The sequence below is a fragment of the Triturus cristatus genome, chromosome 7 (genome assembly GCF_964204655.1).
Source record: "Triturus cristatus chromosome 7, aTriCri1.1, whole genome shotgun sequence".
NCBI lineage: Eukaryota > Metazoa > Chordata > Amphibia > Caudata > Salamandridae > Triturus > Triturus cristatus.
The window spans coordinates 1438036476-1438049238 of NC_140590.1; positions in this window are offsets into that span (position 1 = coordinate 1438036476).

Sequence of the window (12763 nt, forward strand, 5' to 3'; positions counted from 1 at the left end):
ACACTTATTTTAGTTCCAAAAGTGATAATTCACATGGAATAGTCATTTACAGTCAAAAAATTAAATATTAAAAAATTACCATTTTTGACCATCTGGAGAAAATTCGACAGGTCACGGGTCATCGTTTTTCATCAGAAAATAGATTTTTTGGAATGTAGAAAAATTGATTCAAAATGTCATTTGGATTGTGCCTCATGTTGAATAACTACTTGTTAAAGCCTCAATGTGACCAAAATTGCCATTTTTACAGACTTTTTCTCCTACTCAGAAGCTTCTATTTCGACCAATTTCAGGCATTAAATTGACTCTAAACACACTTATTTTGGTTCCAAAAGTGATAATTCACATGCAATAGTCATTTACAGTCAAAAAATTAAATATTAAAAAATTACCATTTTTGACCATCTGGAGAAATTTCGACAGGTCACGGGTCATCGTTTTTCATCAGAAAATTGATTTTTTGGACTGTTGAAAAATTGATTCAAAATGTCATTTGGATTGTGCCTTATGTTGAATAATCACTTTTTAAAGCCTCAATGTGACCAAAATTGCCATTTTTACAGACTTTTTCTCCTACTCAGAGGCTTCTATTTCGACCAATTTCAGGCATTAAAGTGACTCTAAACACACTTATTTTAGTTCCAAAAGTGATAATTCACATGCAATAGTCATTTACAGTCAAAAAAATTTATATTAAAAAATTACCATTTTGACCATCTGGAGAAAATTCGACAGGTCACGGATCATCGTTTTTCATCAAAAAATTGATTTTTGGGACTGTATAAAAATTGATTCAAAATGTCATTTGGATTGTGCCTCATGTTGAATAATCACTTTTTAAAGCCTCATGTGACCAAAATTGACATTTTTACAGACTTTTTCTCCTTCTCAGAGGCTTCTATTTTGCCCAATTTCAGGCATTAAAATGACTCTAAACACACTTATTTTGGTTCCAAAAGTGATAATTCACATGCAATAGTCATTTACAGTCAAAAAATTAAATATTAAAAAATTACCATTTTTGACCATCTGGAGAAAATTCGAGACGTCACGGATCATCGTTTTTCATCAAAAAATTGATTTTTTGAACTGTTAAAAAATTGATTCAAAATGTCATTTGGATTGTGCCTCATGTTGAATAATCACTTTTTAAAGCCTCATTGTGACCAAAATTTACATTTTTACAGACTTTTTCTCCTTCTCAGAGGCTTCTATTTTGACCAATTTCAGGCATTAAAATGACTCTAAACACACTTATTTCAGTTCCAAAAGTGATAATTCACATGGCATAGTCATTTACAGTCAAAAAATTAAATATTAAAAAATTAGTATTTTTGACCATCTGGAGAAATTTCGACAGGTCACGGGTCATCGTTTTTCATCAGAAAATTGATTTTTTGGACTGTTGAAAAATTGATTCAAAATGTCATTTGGATGTGCCTCATGTTGAATAACTTTTTTTAAAGCCTCAATGTGATCAAAATTGCCATTTTTACAGACTTTTTCTCCTACTCAGAAGCTTCTATTTCGACCAATTTCAGGCATTAAAGTGACTCTAAACACACTTATTTTAGTTCCAAAAGTGATAATTCACATGCAATAGTCATTTACAGTCAAAAAATTAAATATTAAAATATTACCATTTTTGACCATCTTGAGAAAGTTCGACAGGTCACGGGTCATCGTTTTTCATCAGAAAATTGATTTTATGGACTGTAGAAAAATTGATTCAAAATGTCATTTGGATTGTGCCTCATGTTGAATAACTACTTTTTAAAGCCTCAATGTGATCAAAATTGCCATTTTTACAGACTTTTCCTCCTACTCAGAAGCTTTTATTTTGACCAATTTCAGGCATTAAAATGACTCTAAACCCACTTATTTTTGTTCCAAAAGTGATAATTCACATGCAATAGTTATTTACAGTCAAAATATTAAATATTAAAAAATTGATATTTTTGACCATCTGGAGAAAGTTCGACAGGTCACAGGTCATCGTTTTTCATCAGAAAATTGATTTGTTTTGACTGTGGAAAAATTGATTCAAAATGTCATTTGGATGTGCCTCATGTTGAATAACTACTTGTTAAAGCCTCAATGTGACCAAAATTGCCATTTTTACAGACTTTTTCTCCTACTCAGAAGCGTCTATTTCGACCAATTTCAGGCATTAAAGTGACTCTAAACACACTTATTTTAGTTCCAAAAGTGATAATTCACATGCAATGGTCATTTACAGTCAAAAAATTAAATATTAAAAAATTACCATTTTTGACCATCTGGAGAAAATTCGACAGGTCACGGATCATCGTTTTTCATCAAAAAATTGATTTTTTGGACTGTTGAAAAATTGATTCAAAATGTCATTTGGATTGTGCCTCATGTTGAAGAATGACTTTTTAAAGCCTCATGTGACCAAAAATGACATTTTTACAGACTTTTTCTCCTTCTCAGAGGCTTCTATTTTGACCAATTTCAGGCATTAAAATGACTCTAAACACACTTATTTCAGTTCCAAAAGTGATAATTCACATGGAATAGTCATTTACAGTCAAAAAATTAAATATTAAAAAATTACCATTTTTGACCATCTGGAGAAAATTCGACAGGTCACGGGTCATCGTTTTTCATCAGAAAATAGATTTTTTGGAATGTAGAAAAATTGATTCAAAATGTCATTTGGATTGTGCCTCATGTTGAATAACTACTTGTTAAAGCCTCAATGTGACCAAAATTGCCATTTTTACAGACTTTTTCTCCTACTCAGAAGCTTCTATTTCGACCAATTTCAGGCATTAAAGTGACTCTAAACACACTTATTTTAGATCCAAAAGTGATAATTCACATGCAATAGTCATTTACAGTCAAAAATTTAAATATTAAAATATTACCATTTTTGACCATCTTGAGAAAGTTCGACAGGTCACGGGTCATCGTTTTTCATCAGAAAATTGATTTTTTTGACTGTGGAAAAATTGATTCAAAATGTCATTTGGATTGTGCCTCATGTTGAATAACTTTTTTTAAAGCCTCAATGTGACCAAAATTGCCATTTTTACAGACTTTTTCTACTACTCAGAAGCTTCTATTTCAACCAATTTCAGGCATTAAATTGACTCTAAACACACTTATTTTGGTTCCAAAAGTGATAATTCACATGCAATAGTCATTTACAGTCAAAAAATTAAATATTAAAAAATTACCATTTTTGACCATCTGGAGAAAATTCGACAGGTCACGGATCATCGTTTTTCATCAAAAAATTGATTTTTTGAACTGTTGAAAAATTGATTCAAAATGTCATTTGGATTGTGCCTCATGTTGAATAATCACTTTTTAAAGCCTCATTGTGACCAAAATTTACATTTTTACAGACTTTTTCTCCTTCTCAGAGGCTTCTATTTTGACCAATTTCAGGCATTAAAATGACTCTAAACACACTTATTTCAGTTCCAAAAGTGATAATTCACATGGCATAGTCATTTACAGTCAAAAAATTAAATATTAAAAAATTACCATTTTTGACCATCTGGAGAAAATTCGACAGGTCACGGATCATCGTTTTTCATCAAAAAATTGATTTTTTGGACTGTTGAAAAATTGATTCAAAATGTCATTTGGATTGTGCCTCATGTTGAATAATGACTTTTTAAAGCCTCATGTGACCAAAATTGACATTTTTACAGACGTTTTCTCCTTCTCAGAGGCTTCTATTTTGACCAATTTCAGGCATTAAAATGACTCTAAACACACTTATTTTAGTTCCAAAAGTGAGAATTCACATGGAATAGTCATTTACAGTCAAAAAATTAAATATTAAAAAAATTACCATTTTTGACCATCTGGAGAAATTTCGACAGGTCACGGGTCATCGTTTTTCATCAGAAAATTTATTTTATGGACTGTAGAAAAATGTATTCAAAATGTCATTTGGATTGTGCCTCATGTTGAATAACTACTTTTTCAAGCCTCAATGTGATCAAAATTGCCATTTTTACAGACTTTTCCTCCTACTCAGAAGCGTCTATTTCGACCAATTTCAGGCATTAAAGTGACTCTAAACACACTTATTTTTGTTCCAAAAGTGATAATTCACATGCAATAGTTATTTACAGTCAAAATATTAAATATTAAAAAATTGCTATTTTTGATCATCTGGAGAAAGTTCGACAGGTTACGGATCATCGTTTTTCATCAAAAAATTGATTTTTTGGACTGTGGAAAAATTGATTCAAAATGTCATTTGGATTGTGCCTCATGTTGAATAACTTTTTTTAAAGCCTCAATGTGACCAAAATTGCCATTTTTACAGACTTTTTCTACTACTCAGAAGCTTCTATTTCAACCAATTTCAGGCATTAAAATGACTCTAAACACACTTATTTTGGTTCCAAAAGTAATAATTCCCATGGAATAGTCATTTACAGTCAAAAAATTAAATATTAAAAAATTACCATTTTTGACCATCTGGAGAAAATTCGACAGGTCACGGATCATTGTTTTTCATCAAAAAATTGATTTTTTGGACTGTATAAAAATTGATTCAAAATGTCATTTGGATTGTGCCTCATGTTGAATAACTACTTGTTAAAGCCTCAATGTGACCAAAATTGCCATTTTTACAGACTTTTTCTCCTACTCAGAAGCTTCTATTTCGACCAATTTCAGACATTAAAGTGACTCTAAACACACTTATTTTTGTTCCAAAAGTGATAATTCACATGCAATAGTTATTTACAGTCAAAATATTAAATATTAAAAAATTGCTATTTTTGACCATCTGGAGAAAGTTCGACAGGTCCCGGGTCATCGTTTTTCATCAGAAAATTGATTTTTTTGACTGTAGAAAAATTGATTCAAAATGTCATTTGGATTGTGCCTCATGTTGAATAACTTTTTTTAAAGCCTCAATGTGACCAAAATTGCCATTTTTACAGACTTTTTCTCCTTCTCAGAGGCTTCTATTTTGACCAATTTCAGGCATTAAAATGACTCTAAACACACTTATTTCAGTTCCAAAAGTGATAATTCACATGCAATAGTCATTTACAGTCAAAAAATTAAATATTAAAAAATTACCATTTTTGACCATCTTGAGAAAGTTCGACAGGTCACGGGTCATCGTTTTTCATCAGAAAAATTATTTTATGGACTGTAGAAAAATTGATTCAAAATGTCATTTGGATTGTGCCTCATGTTGAATAACTACTTGTTAAAGCCTGAATGTGACCAAAATTGCCATTTTTACAGACTTTTTCTACTACTCAGAAGCTTCTATTTCAACCAATTTCAGGCATTAAATTGACTCTAAACACACTTATTTTGGTTCCAAAAGTGATAATTCACATGCAATAGTCATTTACAGTCAAAAAATTAAATATTAAAAAATTACCATTTTTGACCATCTTGAGAAATTTCGACAGGTCACGGGTCATCGTTTTTCATCAGAAAAATTATTTTATGGACTGTAAAAAAATTGATTCAAAATGTCATTTGGATTGTGCCTCATGTTGAATAACTACTTGTTAAAGCCTGAATGTGACCAAAATTGCCATTTTTACAGACTTTTTCTCCTACTCAGAAGCGTCTATTTCGACCAATTTCAGGCATTAAAGTGACTCTAAACACACTTATTTTAGTTCCAAAAGTGATAATTCACATGGCATAGTCATTTACAGTCCAAAAATTAAATATTAAAAAATTACCATTTTTGACCATCTGGAGAAATTTCGACAGGTCACGGGTCATCGTTTTTCATCAGAAAATAGATTTTTTGGAATGTAGAAAAATTGATTCAAAATGTCATTTGGATTGTGCCTCATGTTGAATAACTACTTGTTAAAGCCTCAATGTGACCAAAATTGACATTTTTACAGACTTTTTCTCCTTCTCAGAGGCTTCTATTTTGACCAATTTCAGGCATTAAAATGACTCTAAACACACTTATTTCAGTTCCAAAAGTGATAATTCACACGCAATAGTCATTTACAGTCAAAAAATTAAATATTAAAACATTACCATTTTTGACCATCTTGAGAAAATTCGACAGGTCACGGGTCATCGTTTTTCATCAGAAAATTGATTTTTTGGACAGTAGAAAAATTGATTCAAAATGTCATTTGGATGTGCCTCATGTTGAATAACTACTTGTTAAAGCCTTAATGTGACCAAAATTGCCATTTTTACAGACTTTTTCTCCTACTCAGAAGCGTCTATTTCGACCAATTTCAGGCATTAAAGTGACTCTAAACACACTTATTTTAGTTCCAAAAGTGATAATTCACATGCAATAGTCATTTACAGTCAAAAAATTAAATATTAAAAAATTACCATTTTTGACCATCTGGAGAAAATTCGACAGGTCACGGATCATCGTTTTTCATCAAAAAATTGATTTTTTGGACTGTTGAAAAATTGATTCAAAATGTCATTTGGATTGTGCCTCATGTTGAATAATCACTTTTTAAAGCCTCATGTGACCAAAATTGACATTTTTACAGACTTTTTCTCCTTCTCAGAGGCTTCTATTTTGACCAATTTCAGGCATTAAAATGACTCTAAACACACTTATTTCAGTTCCAAAAGTGATAATTCACATGCAATAGTCATTTACAGTCAAAAAATTTAATATTAAAACATTACCATTTTTGACCATCTTGAGAAAATTCGACAGGTCACGGGTCATCGTTTTTCATCAGAAAATTGATTTTTTGGACAGTAGAAAAATTGATTCAAAATGTCATTTGGATTGTGCCTCATGTTGAATAATCACTTTTTAAAGCCTCATGTGACCAAAATTGACATTTTTACAGACTTTTTCTCCTTCTGAGAGGCTTCTATTTTGACCAATTTCAGGCATTAAAATGACTCTAAACACACTTATTTCAGTTCCAAAAGTGATAATTCACATGCAATAGTCATTTACAGTCAAAAATTAAATATTAAAACATTACCATTTTTGACCATCTTGAGAAAATTCGACAGGTCACGGGTCATCGTTTTTCATCAGAAAATTGATTTTTTGGACTGTAGAAAAATTGATTCAAAATGTCATTTGGATGTGCCTCATGTTGAATAACTACTTGTTAAAGCCTCAATGTGACCAAAATTGCCATTTTTACAGACTTTTTCTCCTAGTCAGAAGCGTCTATTTCGACCAATTTCAGGCATTAAAGTGACTCTAAACACACTTATTTTAGTTCCAAAAGTGATAATTCACATGGAATAGTCATTTACAGTCAAAAAATTAAATATTAACACATTACCATTTTTGACCATCTTGAGAAAATTCGACAGGTCACGGATCATCGTTTTTCATCAGAAAATTGATTTTTTGGACTGTAGAAAAATTGATTCAAAATGTCATTTGGATTGTGCCTCATGTTGAATAACTACTTGTTAAAGCCTCAATGTGACCAAAATTTAGATTTTTACAGACTTTTTCTCCTTCTCAGAGGCTTCTATTTTGACCAATTTCAGGCATTAAAATGACTCTAAACACACTTATTTCAGTTCCAAAAGTGATAATTCACATGGCATAGTCATTTACAGTCAAAAAATTAAATATTAAAAAATTACCATTTTTGACCATCTGGAGAAAATTCGACAGGTCACGGATCATTGTTTTTCATCAGAAAATTGATTTTTTTGACTGTGGAAAAATTGATTCAAAATGTCATTTGGATTGTGCCTCATTGTGAATAACTTTTTTTAAAGCCTCAATGTGACCAAAATTGCCATTTTTACAGACTTTTTCTACTACTCAGAAGCTTCTATTTCAACCAATTTCAGGCATTAAATTGACTCTAAACACACTTATTTTGGTTCCAAAAGTGATAATTCACATGCAATAGTCATTTACAGTCAAAAAATTGAATATTAAAAAATTACTATTTTTGACCATCTGGAGAAATTTCGACAGGTCACGGGTCATCGTTTTTCATCAGAAAATTGATTTTTTGGACTGTAGAAAAATTGATTCAAAATGTCATTTGGATTGTGCCTCATGTTGAATAACTACTTGTTAAAGCCTCAATGTGACCAAAATTGCAATTTTTACAGACTTTTTCTCCTACTCAGAAGCTTCTATTTCGACCAATTTCAGGCATTAAAGTGACTCTAAACACACTTATTTTAGATCCAAAAGTGATAATTCACATGCAATAGTCATTTACAGTCAAAAAATTAAATATTAAAATATTACCATTTTTGACCATCTTGAGAAAGTTCGACAGGTCACGTGTCATCGTTTTTCATCAGAAAATTGATTTTTTTGACTGTGGAAAAATTGATTCAAAATGTCATTTGGATTGTGCCTCATGTTGAATAACTTTTTTTAAAGCCTCAATGTGACCAAAATTGCCATTTTTACAGACTTTTTCTACTACTCAGAAGCTTCTATTTCAACCAATTTCAGGCATTAAATTGACTCTAAACACACTTATTTTGGTTCCAAAAGTGATAATTCACATGCAATAGTCATTTACAGTCAAAAAATTAAATATTAAAAAATTACCATTTTTGACCATCTGGAGAAAATTCGACAGGTCACGGATCATCGTTTTTCATCAAAAAATTGATTTTTTGAACTGTTGAAAAATTGATTCAAAATGTCATTTGGATTGTGCCTCATGTTGAATAATCACTTTTTAAAGCCTCATTGTGACCAAAATTTACATTTTTACAGACTTTTTCTCCTTCTCAGAGGCTTCTATTTTGACCAATTTCAGGCATTAAAATGACTCTAAACACACTTATTTCAGTTCCAAAAGTGATAATTCACATGGCATAGTCATTTACAGTCAAAAAATTAAATATTAAAAAATTACCATTTTTGACCATCTGGAGAAAATTCGACAGGTCACGGATCATCGTTTTTCATCAAAAAATTGATTTTTTGGACTGTTGAAAAATTGATTCAAAATGTCATTTGGATTGTGCCTCATGTTGAATAATGACTTTTTAAAGCCTCATGTGACCAAAATTGACATTTTTACAGACGTTTTCTCCTTCTCAGAGGCTTCTATTTTTACCAATTTCAGGCATTAAAATGTCTCTAAACACACTTATTTTAGTTCCAAAAGTGAGAATTCACATGGAATAGTCATTTACAGTCAAAATATTAAATATTAAAAAATTACTATTTTTGACCATCTGGAGAAAATTCGACAGGTCACGGGTCATTGTTTTTCATCAGAAAATTGATTTTTTTGACTGTGGAAAAATTGATTCAAAATGTCATTTGGATTGTGCCTCATTGTGAATAACTTTTTTTAAAGCCTCAATGTGACCAAAATTGCCATTTTTACAGACTTTTTCTACTACTCAGAAGCTTCTATTTCAACCAATTTCAGGCATTAAATTGACTCTAAACACACTTATTTTGGTTCCAAAAGTGATAATTCACATGCAATAGTCATTTACAGTCAAAAAATTGAATATTAAAAAATTACTATTTTTGACCATCTGGAGAAATTTCGACAGGTCACGGGTCATCGTTTTTCATCAGAAAATTGATTTTTTGGACTGTAGAAAAATTGATTCAAAATGTCATTTGGATTGTGCCTCATGTTGAATAACTACTTGTTAAAGCCTCAATGTGACCAAAATTGCCATTTTTACAGACTTTTTCTCCTACTCAGAAGCTTCTATTTCGACCAATTTCAGGCATTAAAGTGACTCTAAACACACTTATTTTAGATCCAAAAGTGATAATTCACATGCAATAGTCATTTACAGTCAAAAAATTAAATATTAAAAAATTACCATTTTTGACCATCTGGAGAAAATTCGACAGGTCACGGATCATCGTTTTTCATCAAAAAATTGATTTTTTGAACTGTTGAAAAATTGATTCAAAATGTCATTTGGATTGTGCCTCATGTTGAATAATCACTTTTTAAAGCCTCATTGTGACCAAAATTTACATTTTTACAGACTTTTTCTCCTTCTCAGAGGCTTCTATTTTGACCAATTTCAGGCATTAAAATGACTCTAAACACACTTATTTCAGTTCCAAAAGTGATAATTCACATGGCATAGTCATTTACAGTCAAAATATTAAATATTAAAAAATTACTATTTTTGACCATCTGGAGAAAATTCGACAGGTCACGGGTCATTGTTTTTCATCAGAAAATTGATTTTTTTGACTGTGGAAAAATTGATTCAAAATGTCATTTGGATTGTGCCTCATTGTGAATAACTTTTTTTAAAGCCTCAATGTGACCAAAATTGCCATTTTTACAGACTTTTTCTACTACTCAGAAGCTTCTATTTCAACCAATTTCAGGCATTATGACTCTAAACACACTTATTTTGGTTCCAAAAGTGATAATTCACATGCAATAGTCATTTACAGTCAAAAAATTAAATATTAACACATTACCATTTTTGACCATCTTGAGAAAATTCGACAGGTCACGGATCATCGTTTTTCATCAGAAAATTGATTTTTTGGACTGTAGAAAAATTGATTCAAAATGTCATTTGGATTGTGCCTCATGTTGAATAACTACTTGTTAAAGCCTCAATGTGACCAAAATTTAGATTTTTACAGACTTTTTCTCCTTCTCAGAGGCTTCTATTTTGACCAATTTCAGGCATTAAAATGACTCTAAACACACTTATTTCAGTTCCAAAAGTGATAATTCACATGGCATAGTCATTTACAGTCAAAAAATTAAATATTAAAAAATTACCATTTTTGACCATCTGGAGAAAATTCGACAGGTCACGGATCATTGTTTTTCATCAGAAAATTGATTTTTTTGACTGTGGAAAAATTGATTCAAAATGTCATTTGGATTGTGCCTCATTGTGAATAACTTTTTTTAAAGCCTCAATGTGACCAAAATTGCCATTTTTACAGACTTTTTCTACTACTCAGAAGCTTCTATTTCAACCAATTTCAGGCATTAAATTGACTCTAAACACACTTATTTTGGTTCCAAAAGTGATAATTCACATGCAATAGTCATTTACAGTCAAAAAATTGAATATTAAAAAATTACTATTTTTGACCATCTGGAGAAATTTCGACAGGTCACGGGTCATCGTTTTTCATCAGAAAATTGATTTTTTGGACTGTAGAAAAATTGATTCAAAATGTCATTTGGATTGTGCCTCATGTTGAATAACTACTTGTTAAAGCCTCAATGTGACCAAAATTGCAATTTTTACAGACTTTTTCTCCTACTCAGAAGCTTCTATTTCGACCAATTTCAGGCATTAACGTGACTCTAAACACACTTATTTTAGATCCAAAAGTGATAATTCACATGCAATAGTCATTTACAGTCAAAAAATTAAATATTAAAATATTACCATTTTTGACCATCTTGAGAAAGTTCGACAGGTCACGTGTCATCGTTTTTCATCAGAAAATTGATTTTTTTGACTGTGGAAAAATTGATTCAAAATGTCATTTGGATTGTGCCTCATGTTGAATAACTTTTTTTAAAGCCTCAATGTGACCAAAATTGCCATTTTTACAGACTTTTTCTACTACTCAGAAGCTTCTATTTCAACCAATTTCAGGCATTAAATTGACTCTAAACACACTTATTTTGGTTCCAAAAGTGATAATTCACATGCAATAGTCATTTACAGTCAAAAAATTAAATATTAAAAAATTACCATTTTTGACCATCTGGAGAAAATTCGACAGGTCACGGATCATCGTTTTTCATCAAAAAATTGATTTTTTGAACTGTTGAAAAATTGATTCAAAATGTCATTTGGATTGTGCCTCATGTTGAATAATCACTTTTTAAAGCCTCATTGTGACCAAAATTTACATTTTTACAGACTTTTTCTCCTTCTCAGAGGCTTCTATTTTGACCAATTTCAGGCATTAAAATGACTCTAAACACACTTATTTCAGTTCCAAAAGTGATAATTCACATGGCATAGTCATTTACAGTCAAAAAATTAAATATTAAAAAATTACCATTTTTGACCATCTGGAGAAAATTCGACAGGTCACGGATCATCGTTTTTCATCAAAAAATTGATTTTTTGGACTGTTGAAAAATTGATTCAAAATGTCATTTGGATTGTGCCTCATGTTGAATAATGACTTTTTAAAGCCTCATGTGACCAAAATTGACATTTTTACAGACGTTTTCTCCTTCTCAGAGGCTTCTATTTTGACCAATTTCAGGCATTAAAATGTCTCTAAACACACTTATTTTAGTTCCAAAAGTGAGAATTCACATGGAATAGTCATTTACAGTCAAAATATTAAATATTAAAAAATTACTATTTTTGACCATCTGGAGAAAATTCGACAGGTCACGGGTCATTGTTTTTCATCAGAAAATTGATTTTTTTGACTGTGGAAAAATTGATTCAAAATGTCATTTGGATTGTGCCTCATTGTGAATAACTTTTTTTAAAGCCTCAATGTGACCAAAATTGCCATTTTTACAGACTTTTTCTACTACTCAGAAGCTTCTATTTCAACCAATTTCAGGCATTAAATTGACTCTAAACACACTTATTTTGGTTCCAAAAGTGATAATTCACATGCAATAGTCATTTACAGTCAAAAAATTGAATATTAAAAAATTACTATTTTTGACCATCTGGAGAAATTTCGACAGGTCACGGGTCATCGTTTTTCATCAGAAAATTGATTTTTTGGACTGTAGAAAAATTGATTCAAAATGTCATTTGGATTGTGCCTCATGTTGAATAACTACTTGTTAAAGCCTCAATGTGACCAAAATTGCCATTTTTACAGACTTTTTCTCCTACTCAG